The sequence below is a fragment of the Eubalaena glacialis genome, chromosome 11 (assembly GCF_028564815.1).
Source record: "Eubalaena glacialis isolate mEubGla1 chromosome 11, mEubGla1.1.hap2.+ XY, whole genome shotgun sequence".
NCBI classification, from domain to species: Eukaryota; Metazoa; Chordata; class Mammalia; order Artiodactyla; family Balaenidae; genus Eubalaena; species Eubalaena glacialis.
Window position 1 is genome coordinate 16900479 of NC_083726.1, and position 13332 is coordinate 16913810.

Sequence of the window (13332 nt, forward strand, 5' to 3'; positions counted from 1 at the left end):
TATTCAGCAATTACTACTTGGAAATCACTCTGCTAGGCAGTACTGGGAATTAAAGAGAGGAGTCCCCTCTCAAAGTGTTTACAATCTGATTGGAAGCCAGACATATGAATAATCATCTATTGTAAAATGATGGGAGAGTAAATGGTATAATTAGTTGCATTGAGAGAGCATAGAAAGAGCAGTTATAACTTGGTTGCTGGGAGTCAAGGAATGCTTCATGGAGGAGGCAGCCTTTGAACTTGGCCTTGAAGGATGAGTATCTTTGAAGGAATCTAAGGACCATAGGCTTGAGATGGAAGAAACCTTAAGGATCTTGACAATGCAACCTCTTATTTAATGGAGGAGTCCGCTGACGTCCAGAGAGGAGAAATGATTTGTCTACATTGATTGTGGGCCTCCGGAGCCCATCCTTGCAGGATGGAGGAACTGCATGAAAAAAAGAGATGTATGAAGGTAGTGAGGTGCACAGTGAGACTGGGTGATAGCACTATTGCACTGGAGTTTATGGAACCCGAGGACTTCCTGGAGCTCAGCTTTGATTCACAAGGTGGTATTTTCTCATGCCTGTCACACACTCTGCTTGAATTTGCCCTTACGACATATTAATGCTATGGACCTATCTGTATTCTGAATTTACTTAGTAACTTAAAACCACCTCCACTAACAGGTTGGCCAATAAATCTTATCTTGTTAATAGGAATTCTTATAAGATACAGCCAAGTTTTATAAATAAAATGATTGGAAATTGGAATAAAAACTGTGGCAGATGTTGTTAGTTGGCCCAAAGAGCCCTTCCCTACCACAATCGCTCCTGCTGTCTTCATCTAGAGAAATGGGCAAAGGTATATAGTCCCTTGACCAGCCTCTATGGCAGTTAGGGTTGACAACATGACCTAGTTCTGGCAAGCGGCACAGGAAGAGAAGTTGGCTAGGAGTTTCCACTTGAATTAAAATCATAAAGTCTAGCCCTTTGACTCTTTCCCTGCTGGTGCGATGATGTAAAGCCTGGAGCAGCCATTACTATCTTGTGACCATGAGGCGAGAGCCACAAGATGAAAAGCAAAGAACTAAGGAACTATCTATCTTTAGACATTCTATTATTGAGAAAATGATATACTATTTGTTTAGGCCACAGTATTTATCAGGACCGTGTATGCTATAAATATAAATACAAATATAAATATAAATACTGTAAAAACAACTCCGTAAATCTCAGTGTCTTAATACAATCATGGTTGATATCTTGCTCAAACGAAATCCAGTGAGGCTCTTCCTAGTTGGGTTGTTCTTCAATTGGTAACTCAGGAATTCAGGCTCCTTCCAGCTTGGGATGCTACCACCTTCAGCTTGTGGCCTCCAAAGTCACTGCTGAAGGAGATGAGAATGTGGGTAAACCCTCCCTAACCTTCTTGGCTGGAAAGTGATACCCATCTTTCAGGTCATATTCCAATGGCTTATAGGTAGAAATATGGCTCCACCTCAATGCAAGGCAACTGAGAAATGAAGTCCCTGTCTAGAAAGCTGCTTAACAACTCTTCACTATGGAAGGGAAATCCAAATGTTTAATGGTCAGCTAGCTCTCTCTGCCACAATTACTCTTAGTAGATTTTTCTATTACTTGCAGCCAAATCATTCCTAATGTAATAACAGAATATAGCATTTATTGCATTTACACAGTCAACATTTATAGGGTCCAAACTCCTTCATTTAGAGTAGTAGGCTCAGAATTAGGTGGCCTTCGTAGTAGATGGAAGCCACTTTCCTTACTCTTTTATTAGGGAGATAAAGAGTTATACAGGAACCAGTCATCTATGATTGTCAGCAATACTTTGAAAATGTACATAGTGGCATCTTGTGTGGACTCGGTAACAATGCGGTTGTTAAGGGAATTCAAAGGAAGAGGAATCTCGATATGAATAAGCATTCTCCAGGGAAGGTTTCTTGGGAAGAGCCCATTAGAAAACAAGGGCAATACTTTGCACTTTCCATAAGACTTTGCTTTTTCAAAACAAATGTATCATTCCATATAATTATTCATCCCATAAACATTATCATTCATTCTGTAGACAAGCATGGTAGGGGTGGCAGATACTGGGTTAAGGATTATAGATATAAAACGAATTAAGTTATAATCCCTGCCCTTGAAACACTCAAAGTATAAGATGAGAGACACATAAACCAAGAGTTTCTCTGCTTGCTAAAACCATGAGAGCACAGAGGACGGAGTGGGGGAGGGGAAGGCATTTAAAAAAAAAAAAAAGGAACTTGGTAAAATGGGCCTTGGAGGAAGTTTAGGAAATTTTCAGAGATGGAAGGAAGAGAAGGAATTTCAGAAAAAGGAAATGACATTAGCAAAGGCACAGAGGTGTGCAGATTCATGGTAAGGTCAGGGAATTGTGAGTAGTCCACACTGGGAGTGTATTGGGGAAGGGTAGGAATGGTAGGAAGTCACATTTGAAAGGCAGCCTGGGCCATATGATGAGGACTTTAAACGTTGTGTTCAAGCTGCAAGTTTCAGCTGCAAGTTACAAGACACACGATGAAGGCATTTAGGTAACTTGCACAAGAGGACTTGAGAAAGGTAATCTCAGAGTTGGTTCAGCAGCTCAATGATGGTCATTAAGGTGTTCACATTATTTTGTTTTTTCTTTCTCAGAATGCCAGTGACGTGTCCTAGGGTGAGCAACTGTCCCAGTTATCCTGGGACTGAGGGGTTTCCCAGGAGATGGGACTTTTAGTGCTAAAAGTGGGAAAATCCCAGGCAACCTGGGATAAGTTAGTTATCTTAACATGTCTCCTCTCAGTCACAAGATGGCTGCCATAGCCCCAAGTGTCACACAGAAAATGGGCCATCTTTTCACACGATTCTCTCTGATCAAGAAGAAAATAGTCTTTCACTAAAGCCCCAGTCAACTTTCCTTTATATCTCCCTGACCAGAACTGGGTCACTTGCCTACTTTAGTCCAAAGAGAAATGAGATCACCATAGTTGTCTTAGAACAATCGCAGTTTATCCCCTTGGTTTGAATACATTGTAACCAGACCTCAAATTGGATTTTGCTGGTATGGAGGAGGAGAAGAATGGCTTGTGGGTGGGCAACTCACAGTGTATGCCATAAATGCCATGCTGAAGATTTTGGACTTCATCCTGAAAGCAGCAGGATATCATCAAACATTTTTAAGCAGAAAGCGATAGGCTATCACTTATATTTTAAACTTAGAAGCAATCTCATAACTGGATTAGAAGGCATTTGGGAACAAGACTGAGAGTAGAGAGACTTGTGAGCAGGTTACCTCAATAATCCAGAAGTGAGATGGTAAGATTTGAACGATTATAGATGTGTAAGCGAAGTGACGGATTTGAAAGAAGAGAGCAGACATTCATCTCACATGATGTGACTGAAAACTCTGCGTGATGCACAGGTCAGCTGTGATTGTTCTTGGTTGTGAATGAGAAAACAGTGGCACAGAGGTTAGAGGTGACATGTCCAAGTTGCTCTCAGATGCCAAACACTCCCCACCTAACAAAGCTAAACTCCTGCGCTACCGGAGTGGGGTTTCTCCCATTCCTTAGCTCTCAGACAGGATCAATACCAGCTGGCTAGCTCTCTTGGGGCCCCCGCATCTACCTGGTGCCAGGTGGGTGTCAGACTGGGCAGAAAGCCCTCATTCTTTGTAGTTAGACAGCTTCGTCGATGGTGACTGTAGCAGGATGTGTTGACTAATCAAATCTACCTCAGCTGAGATGAGCAGTCATGCAGCCTTGAGAGAAAGAACACGAGGTTGGCAATGTCAGTTCCAAGATTGGCCTCCCACTCCCACGAATAGTCTTGCATTATTTTATGCATGGTTTGCATGTGAAATTAGCTCATTTCCCAAAGAAAACTAACCTATGGGAAATCTAGTTTTTTGGGGTGATGCATTCTCCCTGATAAGCCATTAAAAAGGGCTGTGAGGGAGACCTTTGGTGAATGATGGCTTTCGTGGCATTGCTAAATAAAAAAAAGAGTTGTCTGTGTCATTAGCCCCCTAATACTCTCCTTAGGTCTTATCTAGTATGGCAATTATACATTCATAAATGTGATTTCTAAGCTTTTGTCTGACTGCCCATGAGGGTAAGGGCGATGCCTAGTTTGTTCACCATGCTAAGTAGCACATGCTACTTGGCACATAGCATATGCTCAATAAATATTTGCTGAATTAATTTTTTTATTAAATGACTACTCCATGTCAGTTGCTTTGCGTACATCATCTCTTTGAAGCCTTCCCCAAATCCCCATAACACAGATAATGAAAATGAGATTATTTCTGTTTTCTAGATAATGAAACTGAGATTCAGTGAGTAAACTGAGGTCGTGTATTTAGAGAGTGGGAGAGCTGGGTCTCAAATCCTAGGCTGTCCCCAGATCCCATGCTCTTTTTTCTCTAAATGCTACTTGGATTTTCATTTCAGGTAATGGTTTTCCTCAATACAGAGAAACTCAGTGTTGGTTTAGGTCTACCCCTCACTTTATACATGAGAGGCTGTAGGCCCAGAGAGGCCAAGCATCTTGGCCAACTTAAATTAGTGCTCAAGTGAAATTTAGCTCAGTGTTGTTTTCAATTGGACCTTGAAGTTCCTTTAAGATAAGGCAGCCACTAATTCAGAAAGAGCCAGAGCCTGTGGGTTGGATTTGACCTATCTCTATAGCCTTGCTGAATGTCTGCATAGCAGAAAGGCACGAAAATCTCATCAAGTACAAGTTTCAAAATCTACACGGTTGTTTTCTGGTTCTCAGCTTTAACTGGCACAGGCTGCTTTTTGACTGAAGGAAAGGCCAGCCTCAAGCTTTTGGAAAGCCACTGCAAGTTTGCTGTTGAAAACTTCCAGGTTTGGATGTAATCTACACTCTGGTAAAGTACTTAAGCTAATAAAGGTCTAACGCGTCTTGCAGACTCCTTCCAAGCGCCTCGCTGGCTGAGCGTGCACATGCCCACAGGAGAACACCGTGTCCTCAGCGGGGACAGCCTCAGACATGTGATTCTGTCTGGGGCACTGCACAGAAGCCGGGACCCTTTGCACTCACCCACCCCCGTCCCTTCCTGCCATCTTCCTCCCCAACACCCAAGTCTCTTCGTCAAAATTTGATTGGCATGTCCCTGAATTTCAGCTGGGGAAGTGTATTACCTGCACGAGATTAAGCTTGCAATTCAGCTGATGGCACCGGGAAAACCCTAGGTTCAGCCATCTATCTGCTCATTCTCTACCTCCTGAGCTGAGCCACACCTCCATGCCAGGTGCTGGGCCAGGCCGATCGTGTCGGACAATGTGAGTGACACCCACCCAGCTCCCGCCCGCGGGGCCCTCACCACTGAGCCGGGGAAGGAGTCACATCATTAGACCCAGTGTGGCCTTGGGTCATTTCTGTGTGACTCACTGGACTTTGTCCTTCTCTGTGGCCTGGTGCTGTCCCCCAGCTAGAAAGATGACTGCCCCAATCCACGCGTGACAACTCCCAGGGGACAAGGGAGCGGCTCTCTCAGTAGCTCTCCCTTACAAGCAAAAGTTTTCCATTCCCAGAAGCCTCAACAAAATATGTCCTCAGATCTCATTGGCCCAACTTGGGGCACGGTTTCATTTCTGAGCCAATCCCATAGGCTGAGAGATAGTATAAGATGATTGACACAGACTTAAATTTCCTCAAAAAAAAAAAAAAAAAACTTTTCCTTGCAACCAAAAAAGCCAGAACTTGCTAGTAAAAGCCATTTTCATTTTCAGATTTCTGCCAGGGCATTTATTCAATTGATCGTCCACCACCCCCACTTTCTTCTCCTCCTCCTCCCCCTCCCCTCCCCCTCCCTCTCCCCCCCCTCCTCCTCCTTCTTTCTTCTTCTTCTCCTTCCTCTCCTTCCTCTCTTTCTTCCTTCTTCTCCCCCTTCTTCTTCTTCTTCTCCCTCTCCCTCTCCTTCTCCTTCTTCTTCTTCTTCATCTGGAAGGTGGATGTTTTAAACAAATCAATCATGAAGGAAAGAGAATCCATGACAACTGGGTGATAGATTTCTTGCTGCTAGAATTTCAAAATTTCTCATTTCCATTCCATTGTGGACTTCACCCTGAAGGCAATGGGATGTCATCAAACATTTATAAACAGAAGGTGATATATAGGGTCTCACTTATATTCCAATGACTCATGTGGGTCAAATCTAACCCACATGAAGCCAGAGTAATGAAGACACCCTCAGGGGAGAGCAGTTTGAATCCACGTAAGAAGGATTGTCTTGAATAGGCCTGCCTGCCAGACCTGGACGTGTGGGCTGACCCAGGCTTGCCAAAAGGTGCCACCCTCTTGGCCAACCGCCCTCTCCCTGGGCCCAGCAGCCTCCTCTGATGGCACCATTAGAGACTCGCGCGGTGCGATGGAAGGGATGGCCACAGGTAATGCTTCTGTGCCAAAAGGAAAGGGGATACTTCTCTTACACTTTTCAGGGGATTTTTAAGGAGCCAAGTAGGGTTTGACGATCTCTGGCCACGGCAGGCCAGAGGCTGTGCAGGGGATTCAGACCCTTGGGAAAAACTTCTCCCTCATGTCCCACCTCTCAGCCTGTTCTCTCCACACCCACATCTATCTCAGTGAGCTTCTGAGTGCTGTACTTATTATAGCAAACGTTCCTAATGAGAGGACTCGCCCAACTATGTTTTCTTAGCTAGGCCACCTGTCGGGATAAACAGAATTTGAAGAAATTATTTTGAAATGTTCAGTTTTCTAGAGATCAATATGAGGTGCATATAAGCTCCTGGACCGACCACTTTAAAGCACTCAGCTCTGACCCAGAGGAGAGGGCTGGGTGTCAGAAGCCTTGAGTTTGTGTCGTGTTCCCCTACTTCCTAACTTTGGGACTTTAGGTAAGTTACTGTTACTTTCTAAGCCTTCAATTTCCTCAGTTGCAAAACGAAAACAAGACTCCTTCTCACTTCAAGAATTCAATGAGGTACAATATCTAAAACCACGGTTCACGAGTTTTAGTCATCTGAGAGGCCTACTTTCTTCCTCTGTAAGTCTCTGTTTTCTTACTTGAGAAATGAAAATCGTATGCTCTCCCTGACTTTCTGTAGAGTAAACAAGATGAGGCATGTGGAAGTCTTTTGGAAACGGTAAAGCTTGGGGCCCTCCTGAGTACTTGGTCACCAGGATGACACTTGGAGCGACCGATCCAAGGAGCCCCCGTACCCCGGATGAGGCAGGGGATGAGGAATGTTCTCAAGGATCAGTCTCACCAAGAAGCCAGATGCTCTGCTTCCTCCCAATTTAAGCTGCAAAGATTATCTTTCTAAAGTGAAATCTTGAGGCCCATTGCCTTCCAGGCTGATTCAACTGCAGCTCAGGGGACTCGGCAAATGGCCCCCAAGGGCTCCCCTTCTCAGTCAGCTGAGGTTTGTTAATGAAGTTTTCTTTTCTGGGAATGTTTTTTTCTTTTCTAAAAGAAAAAAGGAAACACAACTTAAAAAAATTCAAGACAAAGTTTCCCCTCCTCTCAAGACTTCCTATCCATAACTGAAGCCATCTTCCTAAAATTAGCAAAGCATTCCTTTTGCCGCAAAACAACAGTACCGTTAAAAAAAAAAAAAGGGCTATTTCCTTTCTGGCTGAGGATTTATGTACGAGAATCAGATGGGGAAAAGAGAGCTTCCATCCAGCTTCAGCAGTAGCTTCTGCGTTCGTCCAAACTCGGCCTGTTAATGGGATTATACTGCACTCATTCAGGCAAGGACAGCTCACAGGAGAAAACTTACAGCAGTTGAAACCAGATGCTTTAATTCAGTGACTCTCGAGCTTGAGCATCTGTCAAAATCTCCTGGAAGGCTTGTTAAAACACAGAGAGCTGGGTTCCAATCCCAGAGTTTCTGGTCAGTAGGTCTGAGGTGGTGCCTGCGAATTTTCATTTCTAACCTTTGCTGATGCAGCTGGTCCGGGGACCGTATGTGGAGACCACAGCTCTAAATCAACAGTCTTTGGTCCCCAATCATGTTTTGAGAGCAGAAGCCATCTTGGCCAGGATCGCTGTGACTGGTGGTTGACTTCCAGTGTCCTGGTCTTGGAGGGCCTAGCTGCACAAGTTGGGTGTTTGCAGGTGATTCTGGTGTGGCCTTTTCAGCCCACACAGGGGATGCTTGTGTCATTTCTCTGGCTGCCCTCTCTGGCTGTCACTGTTTCTATTATGCTCCAGGGAATGCTCTGATCTCTTCTTTCAAGAGGTTGTGTGAGAATTGTAAGGGAAACAACACAATTTGGGGTATCAATCAGATGAACTTGGATGTGAAACCAGACTCCTTTGCTTACTAGTTATGTGATCTTGAGCGAGTGAAATAACTTTCCTGAGTCTGTTTACTTGTCATCAACTAGGAATAATAATAATACTCTATTGTAGTGGTTTACAAACCTAAGGTCCTTTTCCTCTCTCAAAGCTGTTTCCCCATGACAGTCCCCCTTCTTGGTAAATGACCTCTCTCCCAACTAGCTATCCAAAGACCCCTAGGAACCATTTTTGTCACCCTTCTCTTACTTCCTACGTTCAATCAATCACCAAGTCTTGTCCATCCTACTTCCAAAATGGACCTTGGTCCTAAATACTTCTCTCCATTTCCATCGCCCCTCCCAAGCCCACCGACCCTCAAAGCAACTACAAAAAAAAAAAAAATAATGTTTGATGGATCTTAACAGTTTCTATTTCATGTAGAATAAAATATAAAATCCATAGCATGGGCTACACAGGGCCTACATAGTCTTCTGGCCCCGCCTATAATTCACTCACTATTCCTTTGCCTCTCTGAACTGCACCAAGAGGAGCTGTGGGGATCCTTGAATATGCCAAGTATTTTCCTGCCTCAGGGCCTTCACACAGGCTGCTCACCCCGCCTTGCGTGCTCCCCCTCCCCCCACCCCCTTATTTTTGCAGGCAATGCTCCTGTGTCAGGGTATTTCTCCAGGCATGCTCTTGATTCAGGGCACTTATACCTTTTGTTCCCCTGTATTCTTCTATCCCAGATCTTTCAGTGGATCCCTCCCTCACTTTGTTTAGGCCTGCTCAGATATTACTGTCTCAGTGAGGCCTTCCCTGACAATCCTATCTAAGAGATCACCCCCAATTCCATTGCTCTTAGCCCCCTGACCCTGCATAGTTTTTCATGGAGTCATTATCAGAAACTGACATACCATTTGCACATTTGCTGATTGACTGTCTCTTAAATTAAAGGTAAGCTCCATGAGAAAAGGGGACCCTCTTGCACTGTTGGTGGGAATGTAAATTGATACAGCCACTATGGAGAACAGTACGGAGGTTCCTTAAAAAACTAAAAATAGAACTACCATATGACCCAGCAATCCCACTACTGGGCATATACCCTGAGAAAACCATAATTCAAAAAGAGTGATGTACCACAATGTTCATTGCAGCTCTATTTACAATAGCCAGGACATGGAAGCAACCTAAGTGTCCATTGACAGATGAATGGATAAAGAAGATGTGGCACATATATGCAATGGAATATTACTCAGCCATATAAGGAAACAAAATTGAGTTATTTGTAGTGAGGTGGATGGACCTAGAGTCTGTCATACAGAGTGAAGTAACTCAGAAAGAGAAAAACAAATACCGCATGCTAACACATATATATGGAATCTAAAAAAAAAGGTTATGAAGAATCTAGGGGCAGGACAGGAATAAAGATGCAGATGTAGAGAATGGACTTGAGGACACGGGAAGGGGGAAGGGTAAGCTGGGACGAAGTGAGAGAGTGGCATGGACATATATACACTAACAAATGTAAAATAGACAGCTAGTGGGAAGCAGCCGCATAGCACAGGGAGATCAGCTTGATGCTTTGTGATCACCTAGAGGGGTGGGATAGGGAGGGTGGGAGGGAGATGCAAGAGGGAGGAGATATGGGGATATATTTATATGTATAGCTGATTCACTTTGTTGTAAAGCAGAAACTAACACCATTGTAAAGCAATTATACTCCAATAAAGATGTTAAAAAAAAAAAAGGTAAGCTCCATGACAGTAGAGATTTTGTCTGCCTTGTTAATTGCTATATCCTCAGGAACTAAAATAGCACCAGGCACATGGTTGATGCTCACCAATATTTGTTTAATCAGTGATTGAATGGATGGATGGGTGCAGGCAGGTACATGACCATGATTGTTAGTGATATTGCTGGTAAAAGGCACATGGACAAAGTCCCTAACCTTGGAATGCTTTCTCAGGTGCCCACTTCCTAGAAGAGATGCTCTAAGCATAATTTGGACACTTGGGCATTATTCCAAAACCCTTATCTGGGCTCATTTTATCATGTGAGCTGTAAGGACTACTTCTGCTTGCACAGGACACGTGGTATGCTTATGGATCCCAGTATGCCTGGTTCCCAGTTGGCTTTTTGTGGGAGGAGGTAACTCCCTCAGGTAGGAGAGGAGTCTCTAGCCCCTTCTGCCTCTACCTGCCAATTTGAGGATGACTCCCGTGACAAAGAAGCAATCCAAAGAGGAAAGTGCTTCAATGTAAGATCAAAAGCTATTGATCTTCCTGTTGGAACCACAGCCCAGTTTCACGTCATAGACCCATGTCAGAATGTCTCCATTTCTGGGAAATCTGAGGTAACACTAAACAACCATGCCATGTACCTCAGGGCCTAGGCCCTGGCTGACCCCACCCAAAAGGTAACCAGGACAGAGACTTACCAGAAGCCCAGGAATGAGGTTAGCCAATCAGACTCTCACTCTTGGGAACTAGAATTGGAAAACACAGAGAAAATTAGGTTGGAAATGGAGCTGAAGCCAATGCATCTCTGAGGTAGACTAGGAAGCATGAGAATTAATAACCAAGCCACATCTGAGGGGCATGTGACATGACGATTGAGAAAGAGGAGGCAGAGGGTAGAGAAGAGGAAGAGGTAGTTAGTTTGCAGTGAGTGAAGCGAGACACACAAAAGGAAGCAGAGATGGAGACTGTAGCTGAGTCACATCAGCTGATGAGCTCCAGGAGGAAGATCAAGAAACTTCTGCTACTAAGGTCCATCTCAAATGCTCTATTAATCAGGAGAGACATAATTCCCCAGATCTTGGTGTGTTAACCGCACAAGGCTTGCTCTTCACTTACACCTGTCCACTGAGGGTCCAGGCTACTCTCCAGGGTGCTGTCCTTCACCTGAGGTTGCAACGCTGCACAACCCATCACCTGGGAAATGTGTCTTAGGGTGGGTGCCTAGAACCTGAGCCTGAGTTGTGGATTCTTGTGAAAGTGATTTATTGAGAGAGTTCTCTCTGGACAAGGGGAGTGAGGGAACAGGATAAGGCAGGGAAAGCAAATTAAACAAAGATGTGGACTGTGGTGGAGACTAGCTTCCACCTGGTCCCATGAGGAGCTCGTGAGTGTGAACTGGTCATTCACAGCTGCCTGTCTCTCAGGGAGGAGAGACTGTGTAATCTCTCTGGGATTTAGGGCAATTCTCTGGAGAGGAAGGGAGCTGTAACTCAGTGATCAACACTTACAGCACCAGCCTCGTAAGAGAGAATGGGGCAGGGTATCGACCACATTCACTCTAGCATGGGAAGAGCACGTGGAGACTCACACACTGCCCATGAATGCTTCCACATGGATGTGGCACATTTCATTCCTCTCACATTTCATTGGCCAAAGCAAGTCACGTGGTCATTGTCTAAACTCAAGAGGTAGAAAAGTACAGAAGTACAATCTACACAGAGTTCCTGCAGGGAGAAGAGCCATAGATATTGATAACCAGCTTTAATCTCAACCACAAGAGCTATCCTGAATCCAATTCTGGTCTCTAATTCCAACCATACTGTGGTCCCTGTTTTTCTGGATTCCCACCTGATTTTCAATTCTCTTATCAATGCTCACACCAAAACCCGATTACTTTAGTGCCTTGCAATTAGAGGAACTCAAAGAAAATATAGAATATTCATCCCTTGGAAGCTATCTAAAGATTCAATAACAAGATAAAATATAGTTCCATAAATCTAATATAATGCATACATTCAAAAATCAAAATTTGAAGGGAATCTCTTGACATAGGGACATATTAAGTTAAAATATTAAAAGGATACAGGACTGAGTGTACATTCAGCTACACATGTCCACCTCATGTATATGAAAATAGATAAGACTAGAAGGAAATAATTGAAAACAAAATGGTTATTCCCTGGTGATAGATTAAAAGCCATTTTTGTATTATTTTAATATAATTTTGTCTCCCTATTGGTTACAATGGATTTGTTTACTTTTATTCTTACAAAAAAATTAATAAGAATGTAAAAAGAAATGGTGAAGATATAAGTTTCCTTATTAGAACACTTGGCTAAATTTTTTAACACAAGGAGAAATAGAAAAACTTTGGCTTGTATTTCTCAGGGCAGGAAATAGTGGGGGGGTGAGACAGTTGATTCTGAGCTGAAGGTCTGAGTTGGTGGTTCTAAAATTTGGTTGTGACTTCTCCCCTTAGTTCAGTATTAAAATGGAATAGAGTTGGTCATTATCTTCTTTAGCAGAAGGCTGGAAGTGCAGATAATGATGTAACTTCTGATGTTCCTCTTGCTTCTGGCCACCAGCCTCTTGAAGACAACTGAGATCCAAGCATCAGCCTTAGCTGATCAGGTAAACTCCACTGTTAGTTCATCTTTTGATGAACTAGGACCATCTGCAGATCCCACCCCCTTCTCTCTCCACTTCCCTCTTTCCTTTCTCCCTTTTATCCCTTCATCTCTTCCTGCATATTCCTTGCCTCCCTTTCTTTTTCTCCTCTTGGTGACTCCCTTTCATCAGCTAAGATCATCCTCCCAGGAATTCAGCCTCCCAATGCACAGGGAATGATACCAGCAGACTTGTTAAAGTATCCTCTATTGTTTAATATTTTATTCCTTTATTCTCTTTTTCCAGAGAAGATTTTAGTCCTGGATACATGAAATACATCAGGGGGAGGTAAAAATCATTGTGTATCCAAATAACAATATATTTGCTGAATACATTTTCTTTGTCTATAGTTATACAATAAAGTAAGCTGTTTTAAATTTAGTTTCATTTACGATCGCTGGATGGTTTACCATCATTCATTAAGAAATGAGAATGCATAAAATTAGTAGAAGTAAAAGCAAAAGGAAGGAAGGAAGGAAGGAAGGGGTTTGTAGTAAGGAAATAAAAGAGAACCAAGACTGACATTGAAGAAGTGTGTTATTAAAAGATCTTTCCGTTGCTATGAGTAGCTATAAATTTAGCTCCAATTTTTTATTGGCCAAAAAATGGGGGGAAATAAAGACAATCACACAATTTACCAAGTATATAAT

At 43.3% G+C, this 13332-nt stretch overlaps 1 long non-coding RNA gene across 3 annotated transcripts in view; it reads right to left on the reverse strand.

Annotated features, from left to right (window-relative positions):
* The window catches only part of LOC133101078 (uncharacterized), a 151502-nt gene that overhangs the window by 760 nt on the left and 137410 nt on the right, over nt 1–13332 (reverse strand). Inside the window, exons 3-5 of one of the 3 annotated variants that reach the window (XR_009702589.1) lie at nt 10714–10761; nt 3629–3761; nt 344–426 (exon numbers count right to left, since the gene is read on the reverse strand). This is a non-coding gene — a long non-coding RNA (uncharacterized LOC133101078). Of the gene's footprint in view, nt 1–343; nt 427–3628; nt 3762–5980; nt 6093–10713; nt 10762–13332 lie in introns of those variants that run through there. The other 2 variants (XR_009702588.1, XR_009702587.1) reach the window with 2 other exon arrangements.